This window comes from Adiantum capillus-veneris, chromosome 19 (assembly GCF_014529385.1).
Source record: "Adiantum capillus-veneris isolate H3 chromosome 19, ASM1452938v2, whole genome shotgun sequence".
Taxonomy (NCBI): domain Eukaryota; kingdom Viridiplantae; phylum Streptophyta; class Polypodiopsida; order Polypodiales; family Pteridaceae; genus Adiantum; species Adiantum capillus-veneris.
In genome coordinates this window covers 41,813,645-41,839,398 of record NC_140949.1, presented here as the reverse complement: position 1 = coordinate 41,839,398, position 25,754 = coordinate 41,813,645, and the positions used below count along the sequence as shown (strand labels likewise).

At 42.3% G+C, this 25,754-nt stretch overlaps 1 protein-coding gene across 1 annotated transcript in view; it reads left to right on the top strand.

The window, feature by feature from the left end:
* SMC5 (structural maintenance of chromosomes 5) overlaps nt 1–23,735 on the top strand; it is a 148,085-nt gene extending 124,350 nt beyond the window's left edge. The window contains exon 31 of the mRNA XM_086490514.1: nt 22,820–23,735. The gene's annotated coding sequence lies outside the window, so the exon portion shown is untranslated. The remainder of the gene's footprint in view (nt 1–22,819) is intronic.
* Nucleotides 23,736–25,754: the final 2,019 nt, after the last annotated feature.

Below are 25,754 nucleotides of genomic sequence, written 5' to 3'. Positions count from 1 at the left end.
TCACTGTGGGACTATCAGTGTTGCATTTTCTCAGATTTAGTGATCGAGGATCTTTTTGAACATTGTTTTATTGGGAGCCGAAAGCCTTTCTTAAAGGCTCAATCAAGATGTCTCTAAGTAACTATGCTGCATTTTGATGAATGGAATATAAATATCAGCAAATAAGCTGAGAACACGTCTCAAAGTGCCTACTGCAGGTGAATTGCCAGAGAATGTACTTAATCTGAATGGGGATGGTCAAGTCTGTATGAGAGGCTGAGATTATTATGGAATTTGCAAGGCAAGAAGGTGTAGGGAATGGTCCTTCAGTGACCATTCCCCGAAATAACTGTGACCGCATGGCGAGCGGCGGGGGTCTGTATGAGAGGCTGAGATTATTATGGAATTTGCAAGGCAAGAAGGTGTAGGGAATGGTCCTTCAGTGACCATTCCCCGAAATAACTGTGACCGCATGGCGAGCGGCGGGGAGGCCGTGAGCCATGGCGGGAGCAGTTATTTCGTGGGAATGGTCACTGAAGGATCATTCCCGGCCGTCAATAGTCCAGGGGAGGGGGGCCGTCAACAATTGTAGGTGACAGTGATGACAGTACAGCTCAAGGCGTAGGTTGCAGGTGACATTCCAGCTGCTGACTTGGCATGCGATGATTGCCTTATCTTGCAGAAAATTCTGGCTGCAGCACTGCAGTGCGTTCCGTGGACTGATGTGTCAGCACTGCAGACTGTCCTGGCTTCTAAGTATTTCGGCTGCTGAGTTGGCAGGCATCGGCAGCATGCAACCTGAAATTACGCATTATAATCGACAGCAGATATACGGCTGTGGTGCGCCGCCCCTTGACCCTGAACTTTGACGAAATCAAGATAGTGCCTTGCATGACTCTGGTACTACTAAAAATCAGAGATGTTTATTGATTATGAGGATAGGAAGACACTGCTAACAACGGGGCCTTTTATGGCGACAAGAGGATGTAAGTGTCTAGTTGATGCAAACACCTACTCATTTGAAGGATTTTGAGATGGTGTGTACATAGACCTATGTGAAGAATTTGAGATGGTTACGGATGTAAAACACAGGTCTGCCTTGGATAAGCAAAATTCTGGATGAGTAGCATTCTCGAGAGAGATTGGATGCAATGAATGCCACCTCATGCAATGTAGTGTGGCTCAAGGGTAAAGGAGCCGATTATGAGACATGCTCCAGTAGGGAAAGGTATCCCAGAGTTACTACTTTTCATACAAAATGTCTGTAATATGGCTTCTCTATTTAATGCTCGGAAGGGCGAATAGAAACCTATCTTGCATGAGTGAATACAAAAAAGACTCAAGAGGATGGTTTCTGGCTTACTAAAAAATTTTACAGGTCGTGGAGGATTGGACAGTAGACAGACCATGGATAAACACAACCTACAATAAACGTCAAGTGTAGCCTTGTTTTGTTGAAAACTTAAAAGTTGTCGTACTTTTTGGAAACCATCAATGTCAGAGAAATTGACTTGCCTATCATGGTGCTGGAGGCCATGCCTAGCACTACCATTTGAGCCGAAGAGATCTCAGAATGTTGTAGTAGATAGAAACAATGTCCGGCGCTATCTTAGGCTCTTTTATATATACGGGCCATATTTAAGACCCTAAGGTAGCGACAGAATGTTGCAACGGGCAAAAATAGCGCCGGCTGTACCTTAGGGTCTTAAATATGGCCTCATATCCATATATATGCGCGCGCGCACCCACACAGACAAACATGCAAATAGTTAGATAGATAGATCGATAGAATTAACTTCTTCTAAAGGTCGTATTGACCTATGAGACCAAAGAGGTACATCATGGTGAATTTGATACATGGTAAGAGGTACATCATTGTGAATTTGATACAAGGTTAGAATAAAAAGAACGAGAGAAACTAACTAAACAAAAACACTACTAGAGTTGTAAAAGGTGGGTATCAAAAGCTTGAAAGTTACATATGCAAAAAGTGGGTGTGTATCTCAGAGAACATAGACAGAATTGTGGATATTTGTATTAGAATCCGGGGATGGCTTGCATTGATTGTTACATGATCGTGTCGATGTCCTCTGGAACGGATTTGGACACCCCAAGTCGGGAATCTAGCATGACACACTAGAAACTACTAAAAGATCACAAACTTTATCACAATTCAATAGAGAGACGACACAACCTATTGTAGTTCCATGCCTAGAGGTATGGGCCCCAAAGTTTGGTGCCGGTATTTATTTTTATATTAATGCTTGAGCAAAGTACAAAGTTTGAGGGTCCTCTCTGCTTAGTGCTCCCAAGCAAATCTGAAAGAGGAGAGACCCTAGTTACATATTTATAGGCCCATAACCTTCCAAAAGCAATACATGAAAAGCTTCAGTTCTAAAAGCATCCAGCCCAAAAGCTGGCGGTCCCAACAGCCATCACAATTCACGAAAAATTTGTACGATGCAACGTCAACTATCAACGCGATTCGCTTGCCGTTCGTACAGCTTGCCATGTTAGCTAAATTTACGAAAATCTCTACCATGTCACCACTTGCACTAATTCTTTTTTATTTCTTTGTGTCTCCATTGCCCCATCGAACGAAACCCCGATAAGTTGTGACAACTTATAAAAAATCATTTTATCCATCATATCCATCAAGTGGACATGCCACATCATCATTTTGTGGCATACCCCCCTCTTGAAAGAATTGTAATCACCCTCGATTACGTCTGCAAAATCAAACATAAGACAAAAACTAGTTCAGTAGACACTCACTCTAAACATTGACGCACTAGACAAACATATATCCAACACTTGCACGAAGACGACAATCACTGAACATTCAAATCAAATCACACAAAGTCCATCGAGATATTGGATCATGATCTATCAGCAATGTGTTTAGCAATCACATCTAGATTTATCCCACATCTCCACATATGTCTCGATTGACTAATTCTTATTGCTATCATGTCCATCTCATATGGAATCACAAAACTGAAATGATGCAGTCATTTCGTCTTTCAAACATGCACTCAGACACTACTCACATGAGAGAGCACATGTAAATCAGATTCATTTCGAGAATTCCCATTTCAAAGTACTTTTTTCATAAAGTCATACAGAAGAATACTATCATCCCATCAGTATCCCTGAAATCCTTTATTCCATCTGGGGTAACCTGTGACAAAGGAGCAGAGTAACTCCCCTCTTGTGCAGTCCCATCTGCATCAGATTCAACCGTGCCGATCTTTGGGATCTCTCGGAATAGTCGAAGCTAGACCAAAAGTCTCAAGGTAAAGTTCTTATATTTGAGGAGCATTTGCCAGGTCCTCCTTCTTCATCCACTTCGCATCCAATGCCGGATAGTTCTTGAACTTAACTAAGAACCGCCGTATCACTTTACCTTTCACTTTCCTTTCCTTGTGAGCCACTATTTGTTCTAAAACGAGAATCTCCTTGTTCTCCTCTACTTCAGGTTGCTCCTTAGGCTCCCTATCGATTGTCACCACACCCTTGAAAGGTTTCAAGAGACTCACATGAAAAGCATTGTGAATCTTTCAAGTATCAGGCAACTTCAGTCTGAAGGATACATTATTTATCTTCTCTTGAATCTTGAAAGGGCAATATCGCATACTTAGCTTTGGAAAAAGCCGCTCCTTTCCCTTTTGTTTCCTCAAGCGTGCCTTCTTATCGTAAGAGCACCCAATCATATTCCTTCAATTGCAAGTCGCGTTGATGTTTATCGGCTGCCTTCTTATGCTATGCTTGAGACTTCTCAAGAGCCTCGCGACCTTGGCAAAAGCAGTGTCCAAGTCTCTCGTATTTTGATCCGCTTCAAAAACCAATGAATTGGCTATCTCAGATTACCCGTCTGTCTGTGGGTAGAATGAGGACGAGAATTGCAAATGCATGGCAATGTTCTCCTAGATTGCCTTCCAAAACAAACTAGTGGATTGGGGGTCTTTGTTCGAGACTATGGACTCAGACATACCATGTAACCAAAAAATTTGTGAAACAAACAGTCTCGCCAAATGATCAGGCTTAACCGTCTTCTTTACTGGAAGAAGCTGGTCTGCTTACCGAATCTATCGATGATTGTCCAAATCAAGTTGGCTTGTTTATTGAATCTGTCGATGACTCTCCAAATGCCATCATGCCCACTTTGAGTCTTGGGAAGATAAAAATAAAATCCATGGCATTGCTTTCCCAGGGACGGGAGGGTATGGGTAAAGGCTGTAGAAGTCCTAGTGACTTATGCCTATCAAACTTGACCTTTTGATATACTAAGCAATTGCGAACAAACTCGTCCACATCCTTTTTGAGCCTTTGCCAGTAGAAGTAACGCTCAACACTCTTCAAGGTGGTATCTATGCCGCGGTGGCCAGAAAAAGGTGGACAATGGCACTCTATCAAAACATTTCTCCTCAAAGGCGTACTGGTCTACCATATTGTGGAAATAGTCAGGACCAAGGGCTTGCGAGACAACGCATCTGCCACTATTTTTTTTTGTCCCTGAACATGGACTATCTAGAAATGAAAATGTGAGAGTATTGTTAGCCCATCTCAAATGCTTTTCTGAAAGCTGCTTCTACGACAAGAAGTAGTTAAACTCTGATGGTCTGTGAAGACAATACCGAGTAAGAAATGTAACCATTGTGTAAGAGCATGGATAATTTCCAACACCTCTTTCTCATAATTCTTTGCAACAAGTTCACGACATGAAAAAATCTTGCTCTTGTAAGCAATGACATGGCCTTCTTGCATCAAGATTGCTCCCAAAATGCAACCAGGAGCATCATAGTAAACTTTAAATTGCTTTTGCAAGTTTGGCGAGCCCATAACTGGTCCCGCTGTCAACTTTTCCTTGAGAGTCTAAAAGAGTGCAATCTATGTCGGTCCCCAAGTAAAAGGAACACCTTTCTGAGTCAACACATGCAAGGGAGAAGCTACCTTTGCAAATTTTTGAATAAACCGCCGATAACATGACACAAGCCAAGAAAGCTTCGAATTTCATGAACATTCTTGGCCAATCACGAATGGTCTCAACCTTCGCCGGGTCCATCTTTACACCTTTTGCTATCTTTATACCTTTTGTTGCTGCGACAGTGTGTCCCAAAAAGTGTATCTCTGGCAAGAAGAACCCGTTCTTTTTCTCATTTGCGACCAATTTATGTTTCCGCAATGCCTGGATAACCTGTAAAAGATGGTGTCGATGCTCTGTCTTTGTAAGAGACTTGGACACCCCAAGTTAGGACTTTGACATGACATGAGAGAATCACTTAAAACACTTCACAAACTGAATCACAATTCACTTGAGTCGACATGGCCCGACGTAGCTCCCTGCCCAGAGGTATTGGCCCCAAAGTGTGGTGTCCCTTTCAAAATTATTTTTTAAATTAATGCTTGAGCAAAGTTACAGAGTCTGAGGGTCCTCTCTGCTTAGCTGCTCTTCAACAAACGGAGTAGAAGAGTGGCCCTGGGTTCATATTTAAAGGCCATGGCCTCTCAAAAGCAGTACATGAAAAGCTTCAAACTCAAAAGCATCTTAGCCCAAAAGCTAGCGTTCCAAGCCATTAGCACGATTTGGAAAAAATTTGTACAGCTGCCACGTCATTATTCATCGCAAAACGTGGGGTTGTTCGTACGGCGCCTGCCGCGTCAACAACCTTCACGCGATCTCTTTTTTTTAAATTTTTCTTGTGTCTCCCAGGCCCCCATTGGATGGGACCCTATAATTTGGAACAACTTATAATCTTTAAATCTTGTTAGTTTTTGGGTAGATCTACCACATTATCATTTTGTGACAGTCTCACTCTTGGAGAAGACGATGATGTCTTTAAAGAACGTGCCCGCAAACGATGGATACTCTCTGAAAATCCTACCCATCATACGATTGAATGTCACTGGAGCATTCATAAGGCCAAATGTCATCATCAAATATTCGTACAAACCAAAAGTCGTCTGTCTTGAAGACGTCTCCAAGAGCAATTCAAATCTGATGATATATACTCTTCAGATTAATTCTGTTGAAACAAGTGGACCCTGAAGTCTGTCAAGAATGTCATCGATCCTTGGGATGGGGAATCTATTCTTGATGGTGATTTTATTGAGAGCTCTATAGTCAATTGACATTCTCCAAGATCATCTTTCTTTAGTACCAGCAACATCGATGAGCAAAATGGTGAAGTACTAGGTTGGATGAGACCTTTTTCAAGAAGTTCTTTCACCTAGTTCATTATTTCTTCATCTTGGGAACGATGAACTTGGTAAGGTGACCCATTCGATGGTTTACTACTGGGAATCAAATCAATCGTGTGATCTTCAAGACGTGAAGGAGGTAACTCGCCTGGTAGGCCTTCAGAGAAACAGTCAGCCTGCACATGTAATTCTTGTCGTTCCTTTTCTAGATCATACATATTTGACCTTTGTTCATCATTCAGTTCTTTCAAGAAGATTGAGTAAACAAAAAGATTGGATTTCATTAATTTGGAAACGGCCGAAGCTGATACAAGTGGGACAGAATCACCCTTTAATTTTATATCAAGTATAATTTCTCAGCCCTTCTCATTTTGCAAGATGGCTTTCCTTGCCCTATAATCGACCATGACACTGTTCTTGTATAACCAAGGGATTCCCAAGAGTATGTCACACCCTTCCAAAGGCATGCTATAAAAGTCCTCATGCCCTAAATACCCCTGACAATGCAAACTAAGTTTGTCAATGATAGGTGTAATGGAAACATCCCATCTGGGTGCCGCTAGAACAGCCTCCGTCTATGGCCCCATTTCCTCGGGCGTAATTCCAAGTCCAGCCGCCAATTCTGGTGAAATAAAGTTGGCCTTGGCTCCTTTATCAAAGAAGATTAGGGCTTCTTGGTTTCACACTTTACCCCATGCTCTGCAAAGTTGAGTGCTTTCGTCCATCTAATCCGAGTTGGTCCCCACGGAGTCTAGTACCAGTCCTGCTTTCGTCTTTCCTTGTCTTCCGCGCTCTTTGACTGCTCTGGAACTCTTTGGCTTGTCTTCTGGTTGTCCTCTGGGTGCGTTGTGGGGGCATCATCCTGACATGTCCATGTTCTTCACATTCAAAATACTTCTTCGTTTTTAGATATTTAGATTGTTGTTCGTCTATCAATCGAGGACATGTGTCTTTCTTTATTTGAAACCTTCCTTGTCTTTTGTTACCATTATTGAAATTTTATATAATCCTTGTGGGCAGGAGTTGATCAATTGGATACGTAAGAGTACTTGCATGCATTGCAAATCCCTGTTTCGCATGTCCCATCAATTGTTGAATGGAGTCGAACTTTTGCAATAAACAGTAATCTTGTATTTCTTTAGGTAGACCACAAAAAAATTGCTCGATCTCTTCCTTGAAGATGATCTTTTCAAGAGAAGAGGCCGATAGAAAAGTATCCCAAAATCTTTGGCCGTAGGTATCCAAAGTATCTTCCTTGGTCATCTGGAGATGATTCCAAGGTTTAACCACATCAGGTAAATACTCCTGAGTGAGCCAAGAGGAAGTGAAAAGATGCTTGAACTGCAGTCACTTCATCGATCCTTCCTTTCGTAACAAAAGAGTGGACCACCAAGTCTGTGTATTTCCCTTCAGATAGAATGCTGCCCTCCTAACCTTGGAGTGCTCTAAATAGCGCCCTCTTGAATAAGCTATGTCGAACTGTTGAATAAAAGGGGGCCTTGTGGGTATCTTGGAATCGTGGAAAAGTATCAAAATTTAGTGCCTGTCCACCCTCCTTGAAATCTTTGGTTTTCTTGCTCTTGTCCTCGAGAAAGTCATATTGATTGTCTCTATAAAAGTGCTTCCTCTCAGAGTAAAACATCTGCTCATCGGAGTCCGAACTCCCAAAGGAGGATGATGCATCAACCTACTATTGACGATGCATCTCCATTTGTTCATACTCCGTGGGCTAAGGTGGTAGGTACTCTCCTTCTGAATCAACAAAAGGTGGTCATTGTCCCATTTGAATCTCTCTTGAACCTAGTTGATCAGGTGCAACAGTTTGCTCCTTGCGGGATTTGTTGACTGAATCCATGTGTGTTGTGATAAAAGGCATCGGATTCTCCATAGAAGAAAAACAAATGAGCTCTGATACCACTGTAACGCACTTGGACACCTCAAGTCAAGAATTTGGCACACTACACAAGAAACTACTTAAAAATCACTTCACAGACTTTATCACAATTCAATAGAGAGACGACATGGCCCTACGTAGTTCCGTGCCCAGAGGTATTGGCCCCAAAGTTTGGCGCCCCTTTCGATATTTATTTTTATATTAATGCTTGAGCAAAGTACAAAGTCTGAGGGTCCTCTTTGCTCATTGCTCCCATGCAAATCTGAGAGAGGAAGAGACCCTAGTTACATATTTATAGGCCCATGGTGGCCTTCCAAAAGAAGTACTTTAAAAGCTTCAGCTCTGAAAGCATCTAGGCCCAAAAGCTAGTGCGCCCAACAACCAACACAATTGATAGAAAATTCGTACACTGGCACGTCAACTGTCAACACAATTTGCGGGCCGTCCATACAACATGCCACATTAACGGTATTTACAAAAATCTTTGCCACGTCAGTAGTTGCACGCTAATTCTTTTTAATTTCTTTGTGTCCACATGAGCCCCATCGGATGGAACCCCCATAAGTTGGGACAACCTATAAAAAGTTATTTTATCCATCATATCCATCAGTTGGACATGCCACATCATCATTTTGTGACATCCTCCATGGTGTGAGTCTACACAGAGCGTCTCCCATGTCTCGCTGATGTAGATGTAATCCTTTGCTGACACCTCCTTGTCAATGGGAGCATGCCCTCATCTTGGCACCTCGATCTCCCAGCTCTGTTGCTCGATCACTCAGTATACTATGCTAGTGATGTGCCATGTAGCCCTCCTCTTTGGATGGTCTTGTCTGTGCTAAATCTTTTGATGGAAGAACATTCTGATTTGTCTCTGGGTGTGTCTCCCAGTGTGTGACCCTCTCTCTCTCTCTCTCTCTCTCTCTCTCTCTCTCTCTCTCTCAACAATCTTGCTCGATATTGTTGAATCTCCAATAGATAAGAGGCCAAGGCATCTGTGATCTTGGTATCTCATAACTATAAGATAGAGGCCTAAAAGCTTCTCTAAAGAGGTACTAAAAGCAACCATGTATTCTCATAGTATGCTCTATACAATGGCATACATAGTGAAGCTGTGTCTCTGGCTCTCTTTGATATAGCTGGCACGACTTGGTCTCAATTGAAATGTCTCGATGTAGGAAATCTCAAGCTCGAACTGATGTGATGATGTTTGGATCTGTCCAATAGCACATTGTAATCCATGGGACAAGTCGGTGGCCATGTAGGCAAGCCCAGATAAGAACCCACCCTCTTTGAGCTGGGAGAGAATGCTCTCTTTATTTAGTTATCTTTGTGTCCAGCTCTTGTATAGGCTTTATCCATGTCCTCTTGGTATCCAACTAAGACATATCATGTTTTTCAGTCTAGTGACCTCCCTCCGTGGGTGTCAGAGAGAGAGAGAGAGAGAGAGAGAGAGAGAGAGAGAGAGAGAGAGAGAGAGAGAGAAACGGTGCATCTAGGGAATAGTGAAAGGGGGGAAGCTTGTCTATAGAGAGACCCTATAGCTCAAAACATATTGCCATCTGTGCATACCAACATGATGTATCTCCCTATGCTATTAAATGTGGGGAGGACTCCATGACCAACTGAGCATAATGATCTCATGGGAGCTCCCATAGCCAGTCGAGCATAATGATCTTGTGGGAGCTCCCATAAGCTGTGTATGTGTAACAGACTTGGGACACCCAAGTTGGAAATCTGGCACAACATACGAGAGAATCACTTAAAATACTTCACAACTTTATCACACTTTCAAAATAGAGTCGACACGGCCCAACGTAGTTCCGCGTCCAGAGGTATTGGTCCCTAATTTGGCGCCCCTTTTGGTATTTCTTTGTCATTAATCATTGCCAAGTACAACTCTTGAGGAACCTCTGCTCTTAGACTTTGCGTCCAGATCCCCTTAGAGTGAGGTCCTAGGGGCTCTTATAAACAATACAAAGTATGCCCAAAAGCAGAGCTCCAAAAACATTCAATTCAAAAGCACTAAACCCAAAAGCATTTCTCTCAAAAGCTAGCGATGGGGACTCCCAAAAGCAACCATCGTACTTTCCAAAAATCTGTCGCCCGGCATGTCAGCACCTGCCAACACAAAACACATAAATCCGTACTACTGCCACGCTAGCTTGTCAACGCAATTTGCAGTGGTTCCATACAATTGTCCACACCATTAGGTCCGTACCGTTCTACCACATCATTAGTTTGTGACATACCCCCCTCTTGAAAGAATTGTAACATTAGGAAGAAAATGAGGTCTAGGAGAACCTCTTTATTTGGCAGTTTAAGGGAGTCGTTAAGAAAGCAATCAAAGGATAAATTTTGAATTCAAACAGGCAAAATGATTAGTTAATTTGAATTCAAATTTCCCTCCCAAAATGAAATTTAAAATCTAGCGAGCAAAACCATATCATGTAACATATCTATGGAAAGATCTCGGGGTTCAGATTACAGATCTATAATCTCCACTCAAACTAAAGATTTTATGTAGGAGTTGTGGAGGGCCAAAAATCATAAAGTTGTTAATCCCCTTTTTTAGGGGGAAAAGTGCATACTTTGACTACTCTTACACACCCACCATTCTTGCACACATGGCATGTATTTATTCGTCAAAATGTCAATCACTTCCATAATCTCATGGAAAATAAAGAGGCCCTTCTAGACCCCATCCTATTCCTAATGTCACCCTTGATTATGCCTGCAAAATGAAACATAAGCCATAAACCAGTTCAGTAGACACCGACTCTAATTACCGATGCACTAGACGCCACAAATCTAGCACTTGCATAAAGAAGACAGTCACTGTACATTCACATCACATTCAAATCATATCACCTAGAATCCATCTAGATCTAGGACTATGATTCCTGGCAACATATTTGCAATCGCATTCAAATCCACAGCGGACCTCACTAATGTCGGATTAACTAATCCTTATTGCGATGATGTCCATAGATTTCTCAAGACCAAAATGTTGCAATCATTTCATCAATCATTCGATCCTTCAGTCCTGCACTCAAACACAATCACATGTGTCAGTAATCATTTCCGAGAATTCTAGTTCATCAATCAGACACTGAGTTCATATTGGACAGAGTGTTTCAATCATTCAATTCTAATCATCTTATCGCTGTGTACTCATCTTATCTCTCTTGATGCGCTCACCACAATATCAAGTCATATCATTCATCATTAGTCATCATCATCATTCAAAATTCATGATTCTTATTTAGAATCGTGAACGGGTTCATTCTGGAGCTGTCTTTGCTCCCAATTTGCATTTGTCATCATCAATTTCACATGTTATCTGCACACAAATAGCAAGTTCTTCCAAAACTATTAATTTCATACATAAATCAGAGTCATCTTCGAGAATTTTCCATTTCAAAGTGTTTCATGATTCTTATCATGATCAGGTTCACTCTAGAGCTCCCATTGCTCTCGATTGCATTCAAATGCAAATTTGTCAACATCTCATTCTTGGTTCTATTTGTTATCTATACACAAACAACAAGATCTTTTAAAAACACTAACTACCCACATGCTAATTTTTTTTGCAAAAACCCTAATTTTCCAATGTTTTTGGATATAAAATCCGTTCATGTCAATATGTAGAGCTTGTTGAGAAGGAGCAACTTCGCTTTCTGTCGCATATCCAAATCCTCAACCATTAAAGATATTTTTTAATGTATCTGCAACAAATAAAAACCGTCAAAAAACATTTTCAGGGCAAAAACGAACTCCTTATTCTCTTGCAAGTGATCTTGAATTTGTTATCGCTTATGCCCTGTAAGACAGAGCGATGAAGACGGGAGCGTGTCCGATGCACAATGAAGTAAGGGTGGGAGTGGGTAATGAGACCGGGGTCGAGGCACGAAGATTCTTTAATAGAATTTCCGGTAAATTTGGAAGCACCAAATTGCTCTGTTGCTCTTTAGTATATCTGCTCTTTAGTCTAACCGGTATGATTTAGGAAAAGCAAACGACTGAAGCTCTGATACCACTATAAAAGACTTGGACAGCCCAAGTTGAAAATTTGGTACAACACATGAGAGAATAGTACCTTGTGCAAATGTGTGTAAAGCATCAAGATGGCGTTGCATCCCCTCTAGTGAATCTAAAATAAGTACAATCTGCATGCGACAATAGGGGTATCCATGTACTTGCCAATCGTGCTCCTTTTTAACCCTCCCTCTCTATGTAATCTAAAGGCTCATCCACATACATGCCAAAGACAGTGGGGGACAATGGGAAGCCCTGTTTCACCTTAGTGGCGGAGTGAATAATCTCTGACATCCCTTGGGGCATATGCACTCGCCTTGTAACTATTCTATATTGTTGGGTTTCAGGCCCCGTGGCCGGGCGTCTGCCCTCTTGCATTCTATTATTGATTATACTGATGAATAAGGAGTGAGAGGGATTCCCCCTCTCATAGCTCCACCAAAACACGTCTTCCTCTTCATCCCCTTCCCCTTCTCTCCTCCCCTCTCTTTATCTCTCAATTTCTCAAGCACATTCTTGCTCACTCTCTCTCTCTCTCTCTCTCTCTCTCTCTCTCTCTCTAGCTGTCTCTCATGCTTGGGGTATGTGTGAGTCACATTTTAAAGAAATATTTTACTGCTCTCTATCGAAAGCCTGACTTTTGACAAGCTACAGAGATGGAGTGTGTGGGTGTGTGTGTGTGGGCTTCGAGTCTTCCACTCTCTCCACCCGACTCCCCTTTGCTCCCAACGCTGCTACTTGTTCTTCAGTTTCTATGATACCACTTGATGGATCTGGTGATCTGTGCAAGAGTGGGAAGGAGAGAAGGGGAAGGGGATAGAGAGGCATACCTGTTTTGGTGGAGCTATGAGAGGGAGGATCCTCTCACTCCTTATTTCTCATTATAACCAATTTTAGAATGGAAGAGGGTTTCAGGCCCCGTGGCCGGCGCCCGGCCTCTTGCATTCTATTATTGGTGATAATGAGGAATAAGGAGTAAGAAGGATTCTCCCTCTCATAGCTCCACCAAAACAAGTCATCCCCTTCCCCTTCTCTCCTTCTCTCTTTTGCACGGATCACCGGATCCATCATATATAAGACCATGATCCCCATATGAGCTCTACTAGTACTCCCAGCTCTTCTAGTGTGTGCATCATGCTTCCCCTCGGCAAAAGCTTTGCTGAAATCCACAAAGCTACAGTATATCTTCCTCTAATGAAATCTTCCCTCCTCAATAATAGCTCAAAGTGTGAGAATATGATCTAGGGGAGAGAAACCCATCCCGAAAGTAGTATGGCTGGCGCTCGGATGCCCTCTCTTTCTGCCCATCTGCTCATCTCATGCTCAATGATGGATGCATATCATCTAGCTAGTGTGTGTCCTATCATGATAGTACGGTAATTCCCAAGAAAAGTAGGGTCCCCATATTTGAAAACAGGTACAATCCTGGATATGCTTTGAGTATCAGGGAAACCCTCACACATAGCTCTATTAAACATTAATGCAAGAAGATCAACCAAAAGATCTTTTGCATGTATAAAATGCTAAGCTACCATACCATCATGGTCATCTGCTCTCCTAGTCCTCATCCTATCAATAGCCTTCTTACATCTTTGCAATCAAGAAAGCGCAAATGCAAGGGCATGCCTCTGGTGGATCTGGCAATAATTGTTGGTTCGGGGCCATGTAGAGAGGTGGCATACTCACTTTATATGTATTTAGATGTAATAGATGGTGCTGGAGAGTGCTCATGAAACAAACTTCAAGCCTCACTTGAGTCCCTACTCAAGTAGTTGATATAAATCTCTCTCCAATTGAGTCAGGTCATCTCTCTTCTTTCTTTGCACAAGGCATCGGAAGGCAATTTGTGACTATTTGTGATGGCCATGAGGACCTCAGTGGATAGTCTGACTCTCATCTCTCTACACTCCTCATCATACCAATTGTTATGGGCATCTTCCCAGAACGAGATCTCTCTAAAGGGTGGCTATGTGGGAAGGCCTATAATGTAGTGTGTCTACCAGATCCTATGTGAGCTCATGAAGAGGGCATCGTGGATCCTCCACACATGATACATGCATATCTCATCAATATAGACATAGTTTTTCTCCCTTGTAAATGTGTAACAAGTGGGCCTGGGTGCCTGTTATGGTGCATCTGTATTGTAAGAGAAATTAAGTGAAAAAGTTAGAACATTGTTATCCACTACCATGCCAATTGGCCTGGGGCCCACCACAAAATCATCAACACATGGAATGGAAACTGGGTGTAATCGTGACATAATCCTCTGTACTAGATCCATGACAATTGGAAAAATAACTGAAGCTGCTCGATTCAAGGAATCTCCCAATACCATGTAGGATGGGTAAACCATGTGCACTCCCATCTCAGTAGGACATCTGCCATACTTTGTCTGCTCTCTATCATGTGAGACTTTGGCCAGACCCATGTCACTAGTATCAAGCTCTCTCAACATATCCATAGAGGTGACATAGAAGATGACTGGCATTGCGTTGTCCTTGCATTGAAATTTCCCAAAATCATGATATCACCATCTTCGGAAAGTTCCCATATATCCTCATCTAAAATAGTAAATGGTGATCGCCCTCTACGCGTCGCATAAGTTGACGTACTAGGTGCCAAATTGCATATGGCAGTATATAGGTATTTGCCAATCTCTGGCTTGACCTTTATCCACATATACCTGGCATAATCATCTCTATGAGCAATGTGTATCATCCTCCCTGCAAAGTACAACCACTCTGCTAGACCCTCGTCCCCGAGCCTTGATCTTGTCTCCAGTCTGGTTGACTCCCATCTATATCCATCCACTAACTTGTAGTAAACTTTGTCCAAGTGCTTGATGTGTCCGAGTAAAATACAATGTCCCTCTTAGTGAAGCTATCCTCGAAGGCTCCTACGTCCAGTCTTAGAGACCCATTACAATTCTAAGCATGAACGTTGAGTTTGGTCCCGTAGGCCTCACATGGTTATGTGGTACGCCTCTCCATAATCACAACGTGGCTGTCTCTATAGAAAGACACCTTCTTCTTCTCCCTTGCCGCCTTGATCTCTGGCATGACCTCCATTATGTGTGCTAGTTGTGCCAATCTCCTAAAAAGACACCTTTCTTCTTTAAAGTGGCCCCTTTTTGAAGACAAGTCCTCTGCTTCCATTGAGGGGAAGCACAAGATTAGTGCCCGAGAGAGAGAGAGAGAGAGAGAGAGAGAGAGAGAGAGAGAGAGAGAGATGCTCGAATATTATATAGCATATCCTTGTAATTTACCCGTTACTCAAAATATTATTCGCACCTCTCTCTCTCTCTCTCTCACACTCACGCACACACACGTAGAGTGAGGCGGGGTCTCTGTGCCAACACATGTACACATCCCCCTCCCCTTTGTGCTCCTTCTCTCCCTCCTCCTCCTCTTCCTACAGTTCCTTGCCATCACTCTCTTTTCAATTGGGTTCTTTACTTCAGCGCGCGCGCGCGCGAGAGAGAGAGAGAGAGAGAGAGAGAGAGAGAGAGAGAGAGAGAGAGAGAGAGAGAGAGATTGAATTATCATTCATGAAGGTCATATATGACCCATGGAGCTAAAACAAAATATTATAACGGTTCCTAAGTCCGGATGATCGATACGTATGAATTAAGGACTGAGGGTCCATCAAGAGGGTAAAATAAAGGAAAGAACGAAACCTAAGGGGGGTCAACTAATGAGAAAGCCGATTTGGGAGTTTGAACTCTTGGATGATGGCTTTTCCACCTCGGTAGGCTACCCATTTACCTTGCTTGCAGTCCACCCATTTACCTTGCTTGGGTGCTTCATGCATCTTCTTCAACTCGCTTGCTTTACTCTTGAGTTGATTTTGTTGTCAGTTCCTCATTGATTGAAAACTTTTTTCGCTTGAGAAGTCGAGATTGACGTAACAACTTCATCTGTTCATCTTTGTCCTTGAAAGTGAGTATGCAATGCTCAAGTGGTAAATGCTTATGTGTGTCATTAATCCAAGAGACAATTTCGGGCTTAATGAAGACAAGTTGAAGAATGCCATTGAGGCTGGGGATTGCTTCTTCGAGGGTGTCCTCGCTGGGCCATCATGGTGAGTGGAGCCCGCCAATCCTAACCTTGAGGTCGAGCGATTCTTGTAGCATATATTCTTGTAAGACCGCCTTATCTTGGTGTCAATCTTCTTATGTGTTGCTTCATGGGATTCCTTCTTAGCCACCATGACAGTCTTAGTGAAAGAAGCTTCAACTTCGTGTGCTTTTGCAAGTGGAGGTCGGCTCTCTACTTCCCCAGTGTCTTCAAGCTTGCGGAGATGTTGTTTGAGTCTCTCATTTTCCTCGATGAGTTCCTAAATTTCACTGTCGAGGGTTGTGATCCTTGCTTCTTAGCGGGTGGCGAGGTTTCCTTGGTGCCGATGCCACTGCAAGAAAGCTCATGTGAAGTGGGAGTGCCCAAGGAGGACATCGCTGCCACACATGGGGCTAATAACACCTTCTCAAAGGTTATGATATTTGAAAACTCTATTTAACTTTTTGATAGAGTGGTGAGATCAAAGGCTTAGAGTGAAAAGCATAGCGGATCCCTTTTCCATTCCCTTTCACGCAAGCGAAAATTGAAATGTATTTGTTTTTAGGGCTGACGCAAACTTAAGGTAAACTTAAACTGTGCCCTGGCGTAGTTGGAGAGGGCGAAGCAGGTGCGTCGTATCTTCTCGGCCTTTTTCTTTTCCGCTGCCACATGTTCCCTTCATTTCCGGAAGGAGTGTCTTCCTCACCTGAAAGCTAGCTTACTTGATGAATCAATCGATAGATCAATCCTCGGCCCGGGTACGTATTCACCGCGGCATGCTGATCCGCGGGGCCGCTGTACGCCTGGCCCAGGCTTAAAGCATAAAAGCTAATGTAGGTTAACTCTATGTAAGTGGACGAAAACTCGATAGTCGATTGTCGATAGAGGACGTGCTGAGGCACCTTGAGCACCGTTGGCGAGTAGCTCACGCAAGGGCAAGGCAACAAGTTCTGGGGCTTGGACAGTGCTCACTACTTGACGCCCCCCATAGGGCCGCAGAGAGAGAGAGAGAGAGAGAGAGAGAGAGAGAGAGAGAGAGAGAGAGAGAGAGAGAGAGAGAGAGAGAGAGGGGTTGGGGGAGCTATGACCTGCGCTTCAGAGAAAGAGAGAGCCATGCCCACGTCTTGTGTAGTGCCACAGGCTTATCTGAGGTGCCGAAGGTTGATCTTCCTTCAACTTGCCACCCTCCACTCTTGCCTCCCTACAATGTTGCACTGCGGCTCGACCTCGCGTTTCCCTGCACTACAATGAAGCCTTCTATAATTAGACGCAGCTTAATTATAGACCATATGGATTTTTTTGCAAGACCTTAATCACACTCACATTGGCTATATACTCGCCCTCATTAGATTGTAGGAGAATTAAGCTATTGTGCCTCACTTTTTGTATGTTGTGATCCCGGTCCTATGTCTCCTCTAGACCCTAATTCACAAGAAGTTTTGGACAAATTATCATAACATTGTGACTTACCTCAACATCATGAGCTTCTGCGAGGGAGGTACTGCATACCTAGCTAGATACAATTGGGGACAGGGGACCGTCGGCCCTGTGGGGGGGTTGGTGGTCCCTTGCCCCCAATCGTACCTAGCTAGGTATGCGGTGCCTCTCGAGCAGAAGCTCATGATGTTATGCATTGTATGAAAAACACTGAAAAAGACCCGTTTTCGTACATTAGAAAATTTCTAAATCTTCTTATGTAAATATGCAGCTATGTTAAATGCACCTCTCCCCATACATATTGAATAAAGCACCACCAAGGGACGTATGATCATACGATCCATTTTTAGCGTATAATATGGGTCGGGATTGCCAAAACTATATTGGATGGCCACAAGTCTTTGCATGAGTGGGGGAGGGTATAGTTTTTCCACCCTTGCAAATTTTCTCAGCCATTCGATATGGTATGGGCACAGTCAAGGCCCATTCTATGTGCTAAAATGAGATATATGGCTCATACAACAAATTTTAACACATATGGGTTGAGACCTCTCAAACCATATTGGATGGCCATAAGACTTTGCATGGGTGGGGTTGAGTACTATTTCCTCATTGGAGCAAAGTCTCATAGCTATTCGATATGGTTTGGGTAGTCAAAGCCCATACTATGTGCTAAAATGAACCGTATGAGCCATACGACCCATTCTAGCGCATAGTATGGTTTGAGACCACCAAAACCATAGTGGATGGCCACAAGAATTTGTACGGGTGGATATGAGCACTATTCTTTCATCCTTGCAAAGCTTCATAGCCATTCGATATGGTATGGGCGATTAGCAGCCATATTATGTGCTAAAATGGGCCGTATGAGACATATGGTCCATTTTAGCACATAGTATGGTTAGGGACCACCAAAAACATATTGGATGGCCATAAGAATTTGCAAAGGATGGGGGTGATCACCACTAATTCACCTTTGCAATGTTACAACCATTCGATATGGTATCGACAATTAAGGCCCATATTATGCGCTAAAATGAGATGTACGTCCCATTTTAGTGCATAGTATGGGTCGGGATTGCCCAAACTATATTGGATGGCCATAAGACTTTTCACGAGTAGGGGAGAGTATATTTTTTCACCCTACAAATTTTCCCAGCCATCCGATATGGTATGGGCAGTCAAGGCCCATACTATGTGCTAAAATGAGACATATGGCTCATACAACAAATTTTAGCATATATGGTTTGAGACCTCTCAAACCATATTGGATAGCTATAACACTTTGCATGAACGGGATTGAGTACAATTTACTCATTCGTGCAAAGTCTCATAGCTATTCGATATGGTTTGGGTGGTCAAAGCCCATACTATGCACTAAAATGGATTGTATGAGCCATACGACCCATTTTTGCGCATACTATGATTCGAGACCACCCAAACCATATTGTATTTCCACAAGACTTTTCACGCGTGGGGGTGAGCACTATTCTCCCATCCCTACAATGTTTCACAGCCATCCGATTGGTATGGGCGATCAAGGTCTATAATACGTGCTAAAATAGGCCGTATGAGACATACGGTCCATTTTAGCACATAGTATGGTTTGGGACCGCCCAAACCAGCCACAATACTTTTCACGGGTGGGAGTGAGAACCATTAGTTCACCCCTGCAATGTTACACAACGATCTGATATGATAAGGGTAGTTAAGGTCCATACTATGGGATATATGGCTCATACAACCCATTTTCGCGAATAGTATGGGACTTTACTGCCCTTACCATATCGGATGAATGTGCAGCTTTGGACGGTGGAAGAATAGTGCTCACTCCTATCCGTAAATGAGTCATACGACCCATTTTAGTGTATAGTATAAGCCTTGACCACCCATACCAATTTGGATGGATGTGCAACTTTGTACAAGTGGGAGAATGGGACTCATCCCCACCCTTGCAAATTCTTATATCTATCCGATATGATTTGAGCAGTCCCGATCCATATTATACGCTACAATGGGCCGTTGGGCTCATACATCCCATTTTAGCACATAGTATCGGCCATGATCGCCCATACCATAGCGGATGGCTGTAACAGGAAGAAAAATTGTTCTCACCCCTACTCCTAAAAAGTTCCATAGCCATTCAAACTGGTATGGGTGGTCAAGGCCCATACTTTGTGCTAAAATGGGCCGTATGGCCATTTGACCACATAGTATGGTTCGCGACAACCCAAAGCATATTGGATGGCCACAAGACTTTTCACGGGTGGGACTGAGAACCATTTCATCACCCCTTCAAATTCATCATCCCTTCAAATTTTCATAGCCATCCAATATGGTATGGGTGATCAAGGTCCATAATATGTGCTAAAATGTGTCATATGAGCCATACGGCCCATTCTAGCGCATAGTATGGTTTGGGACTGTCTAAACCATATTAGATGTCCATGAAACGTCTCACAGATGAATGTGAGCACCACTTACCCACCCCTACAAAGGTTCACAACCATCCAGTATGGTATGGGCGGCCCATACTATGAGTTGAAATGGGACATATGGCTCATGCAACACATTTTAGCGCATAGTATAGGTCGAGACTGACCAAAACATATCGGATGAGCATGAGACTTTGCACGAATGGGTGTGAGCACCATTCACCCACTCTTGAAAAGTCACACAGTCATCCGATATGGTTTGGGTGCCCAAGGGCCGTACTATGTGCTAAAATGGGACATATGGCTCATACATCCCATTTTAGCTCTTCTATCATGTATTAGGATATGATCATCTGGTATTGTTGGATCTTTCTCCGGGTACATGGGTCTCTGTATGGTTGTCTATATTTTCATCTATACTATTAGATTGATTGCCACATATGTGGACCTTTATATGTTCATCTACATTGGTATCCTTTTTTAATGGATTAGGACATGCTTGTATTTATAGTTTCTATATGGGTGTTTACATGGCCCTCTACAAGTGCATCTACAATGTTGTCTCTATGGTCATTCATACAATTGTCTGCATGGACATATACATGGTTAACTTTCTAAAGATTGGTTGTCTATGTGGATCATCAATATGATCGGCTAATGTCATCAATATGGTCACCTTCATTGATATCTTTCTATATGATGGATTAACATATGATTGTCTTTATATGGTTCTATGGAAATCTATATTAGACTCTACGGTTGTCTCTATGACTATCTACATGGGAATTTATATAGTCCTCTACATTGGCATCCATATGGTCATCTAAATGTAGTGCTATCCTTTTTCCATAGACCACATGTATATGGTAGTCTATATGGTTAGTTCTATGCTAGTCTATATGGCCAGTTCTATGATCTTCTATATAGGGATACATATGGTCATCTATGTTGTTGATGGTATGATTCTCTATAGGGTCATCTATATGGTTTCTTATAGGATTGCTCGAAGCCCTTTTAAATGGTTCTTTGTATTGTTAACTAGATTAGATTATTTGCTATATCATTATCTTTATTGTCGCATATATGGTCAACCAGATTGGTGTATACTTACCCAACTAGCTCATCGTCCATATGGACAACTAGATTGTCATCAACTAAAGTTAAAAAATAAAACTCTCTCTCTCTCTCTCTCTCTCTCTCTCTCTCTCTCTCTCTCTCTATTTCTGTTACCAAGTGATTATTCGTGTACGCTCCCGTTTGTGTCAATTGTATCAGAGCTCGATTATCTCTCTTTTTCTATAAAGGAGTACGATTCTAAAAGAGGCTATTTCTTGGCTGTCTTTGTGGGGGAAACTGCTGAAAGTGGGTACACCTTATCATGCACACACCCACAACTCTTAAGACAAATCATCAAGACGTTCAAGAGCATCCAACATCCTGAGACGAAGACTCTCCCAAGGATTCTAAATCGAATGCAATTAATTTCACTGATACATTTAGAGTTTAAGGGCAAAAGAAGAAAGTAAGACTCCTCCAAACGTCCAAGGACTGAAGAGGAAGGTCCAATTGCTCATGGAGTAGTTGTTGAATCTATCACCCAAATTATAGGAGTAGTCACATCTTCTATATGTCCCTCTATTACGAAGGAAGTTGCTTTGGATGAAAGCCTAACCCCCCCATCCTTCACTTGCTTGATGAAATTTCTATTTTTCACCTATAAGCTCCCCAATTCAATGAAGGTCGCTTTGCTGTTGTGAAGCCGGTTAAGCTAACACACCCAAAATTCATGGATACAGTGTATGTGGCCAAGATTTACAAGCTCATGCCACACGACAAATCTCCCATATAGATGCCACTAGAACAGGGCACTTCCATGACTATTCAACATCGTGGTATGATCCTTGCAAGAGCTGTTGTGTGCCATATCATTAATCCAATGTTTATGTTCTGACTGTGGAACAGTGGTCATCTAGAGCAGTGGATACAAGCATGTCACCAAGGTGGGAGAAAACTTGCCATAAGAGAGTTCCAATATACCTCTAGCAACTTATTGATGACATCTTACCAATCACGAATTCCCTCTTGCAGACGCTAAAATTTTTGCATATCGATAACTTTCTACACAATGATCTGCATGCTTGTAATATAATGATACACTTTGGCACCAAAGGTGTGTATGCTGGCATTGCTCTGTTGATTGGGGATCAAGCACTGTCGCAAACACTAAAGAGATTTTCCTTGCATATTAAAACTAAGCCTAGAAGCAAGAGCACAACAAGAAAGATATTATCCATGGGCACCTCCTAAAAGTATTAGCACAAACCCCCCTCTTTTCACTAAAGCCTCTAATGTATATAGCTTATGTTGGATTCTTAGAAGCTTGATTTTGTGTATTCCACAACCTCCCGAACGTGAAAAACAAGCCTTTTTGTGCAATTTATTGCAACATATCGCCCAAGGGAAAGAGAGGAATCCCTTAAATAAGCCAATGTCATGGGATTTATCACTTTGTATGAATGGAGCGCCACCATGGTGGCTATAAGTTTATAACTTACTCTGGTCTACGACCATTTGATGTGATTAAATGATATATGAATCACATGTTTTCTTCCATTCTTTAAAGTGTGCAGTGCTTGCTCAATTTAAGTCTTTAAGTCTTTTCTGAAAATCGTGTCATAAATTATTTCATATTCAATTCCAAAAATGTTGCGAAAGCAATTTCAATGTTTGAGGGTCATGCACATTTCATGTCGTTAATGTGTGCTTCTTGCTATGCATAGGTGGAAAACATACCTCATCACGTTGACACACCTTCCCAAGCTGATGATATGCCTTGTGAGCAAGATGCTGTACCATCGTATCATGATCAAAATGCAAATGAAGATCCCTACCTAAACTATGAATTAGCACAACAAATCTACCATGAAGAGGAGATTCATGTAGTTAAAGTGATCTAAGTGGTTTGGCAAGGTCCCAACAAGATAAATCAGACAATGATGGAGAACCGCTTAGCTACAAGAATTGTGCCCAAATCATTTTGCATGGCACACACTTTTTAGGTCCTTCGACAACGCGAAGGGGTCTCCTTCTTTAAAGATTTCAAATCTGCCATACACGATACTGGCAAAACACATGCATGCCAGATTTTTACAGGTGTAGAGACAGAAGCCAAACAACAACCATATAGCCATCTACTTTGTGCAGTAATGCTATTGTCATTATGTTTTGGGACAGAAAGTAGGCTGGAACAATTGACCTAGCACGGGAGGAGTTGGCAAGGGACAACCGGCAGAACAAGTTCACACTCAAGAGACAAACAAAAGGAGAGTCTTTGCCCAAGAAGGGCTTCACTTACCTCCCCGAAGAGACAACAATCCTTGAGAAAAATTGGCTAGCCAAGGCATTGAACTCGCCAACCAAGGGGAGACTGCACAATCATTGCGCACTCAATGTGAAGCATTAGAAGCCGAGAGTATTGGATTGAAGCAGAAACTAGCAAGATATGAAGCAAATTTTGGACCCTTAGAAGAAGATATATTGCAAGAAGAGACAAGTAGATCCATGGGAACATATGAGTTTTGCTTGTTGGAGTTCATGGGAGATTACACCCAAGATCTAAGCTAGATCTTCTCTATGTTCATTCCATTCTTTTTGTAATTGCTCTTTTTGTAAAAGCCTACACTTTTAGAAGTAACCAAATTAATAAAATTACTTTTTGGCAGAGAGAGAGAGAGAGAGAGAGAGAGAGAGAGAGAGAGAGAGAGAGGTGTCTAACACTCAAGAGATTTATTTGATTAATAATGTCAGTTATACATCATTTGGAGTGTCAATCACACGCACCAAATCATTTACTTTCTCCTCATTTGAACAATTTGGATCCACATCTTCAAGATCCCACTCAATTTCATCATCAAGGTGGGCTTAATCTGCAATTGCTTCGTGGGTCTGAAAACGTCCGAAGCTTTTCTCTGTAGCTTGTGTAGCTATCCTTGCCGGATTGTGCATTAGTCGCATATTACAAAAGACGTATACTAGATCTGTAGCCCGTTTAGGAGTTAATCGATTTCTTTTCTTAGTCCGTAAGGCAAAAGATGAACAATTCCGCTCATAGCTTTCTCTAGAGGCGGCCACATACAAGACTTTGAAAACCACATGTTGTATCTCCACTTTCTCCCCACCATATTTTTTCCACTAAATAGGTGGCCTCATTGTCTTGATTACATCTATGTGCCATGGATATCCGACAGGGATTTAATATTTGCGTAATTACCTAAGATTTTGTGTGATTACAAGGTCTTATTAACATATTTACATAATCACACTTAACATGATCACAAACAAGCCGTTGAGAGCAACCTGGAAACCCACAACAAGCCTGTCGGGCAAAACAATTTTTGTGGGGCCGTCGGGAATCAGTGTTTTCCTACTGGCCCGACGAGAAAACCCAAATTCCCAACGGGCCCGCAAAATAATATATATAGGGCCCCAATCGAGTCCATTGGGTGTTATTTCTTGAGCCACTTTGAGAGAGAGAGAGAGAGAATCGCTCCAATTGAGTCCACTGGGTGTTATTTCTTGAGCCACTTTGAGAGAGAGAGAGAAAGAGAGAGAGAGAGAGAGAGAATCCCCTACGCAAGTACATCAAAAGGAGAGAGGGAAAGAGGGGATCGTCTCGGGGGTTGCACTATGTAATCATGTTAATGTATAAAGTGAGTTCGTTAGAAGCGATTTTAAAATGAAAAAAAAAGCCAATTTAATAGAGATACATTAAATAAGGGGTTTTTATATTCAATTTTGGAGAAAATTCCTAAAATAAGAGGTCATTTTATTCATTCAAACATGTTAAAAGAGGGCTTTGTTTAATACCCTGCAAACACACGTTGTATAGGGGGTACTGAATGGTGAATCCCCTAAGGGAGTCGTGTGGGAGCGTGCTCTGTGTCGCAGTGCACGGCAACAGTGGAGTACTTGACCACACGACCTAGGTGTGTGTTTTGTGTGTGTGCATTGTACGGTCCCAGTGTCCAGTTTGCTACAAGAATTTTGATGGATGGAGTGGATTGTATACATTGGCATGTGGTCATTATTATCACCTCGTGTGTTTAAATTCATTTAAGACAAGATGGCAGTCGATACGCAATCTGTTCACAAGATATTCCACAAGGAATATATTATATGTTTGGCATGGCAAATGAATATAAATTGAAGCAAGCTTGCCAAGACCCCCCTGTTACCATATACATGGGGTAGTGATGTGTGTGAATACACTAGGATCGTCAGGGCATTTTTTCCCTCTGTAGGAGGGTTTTTCTTCCGTGCATTGTATATACGCCCATCACTCTAGGGATATCTTCTTTCCATTGCACACTAAGTAATTCTCTGTTGTGTGCCTTGAGCTTCCTTCATCTTCTCCAAGTTGTGTGCGTTTCCCTGCAACCCTAATTCCAACAATTGGTATCAGAGCATGTTGCATCCTCCCGGGCTTAGTTGCCAACAGCTCTAGCACACGCGTGCTCACTTTCTTCGATTTTTGTGAGCTTTGCCGATCGTTCTTAGGTCGACAATTTTTTTGGGACGGCCTTAGTCTGCTTATAATTTTGATTCGGGCTCATTTCAGCCTCTGTTTCCACTACAGGTAGGTCTGCATAGGCAATTTCATTTACTGCAGAATTTTGATGAGTTCTGTTTTCTGCATAAAAAATCCTATACAGTCTA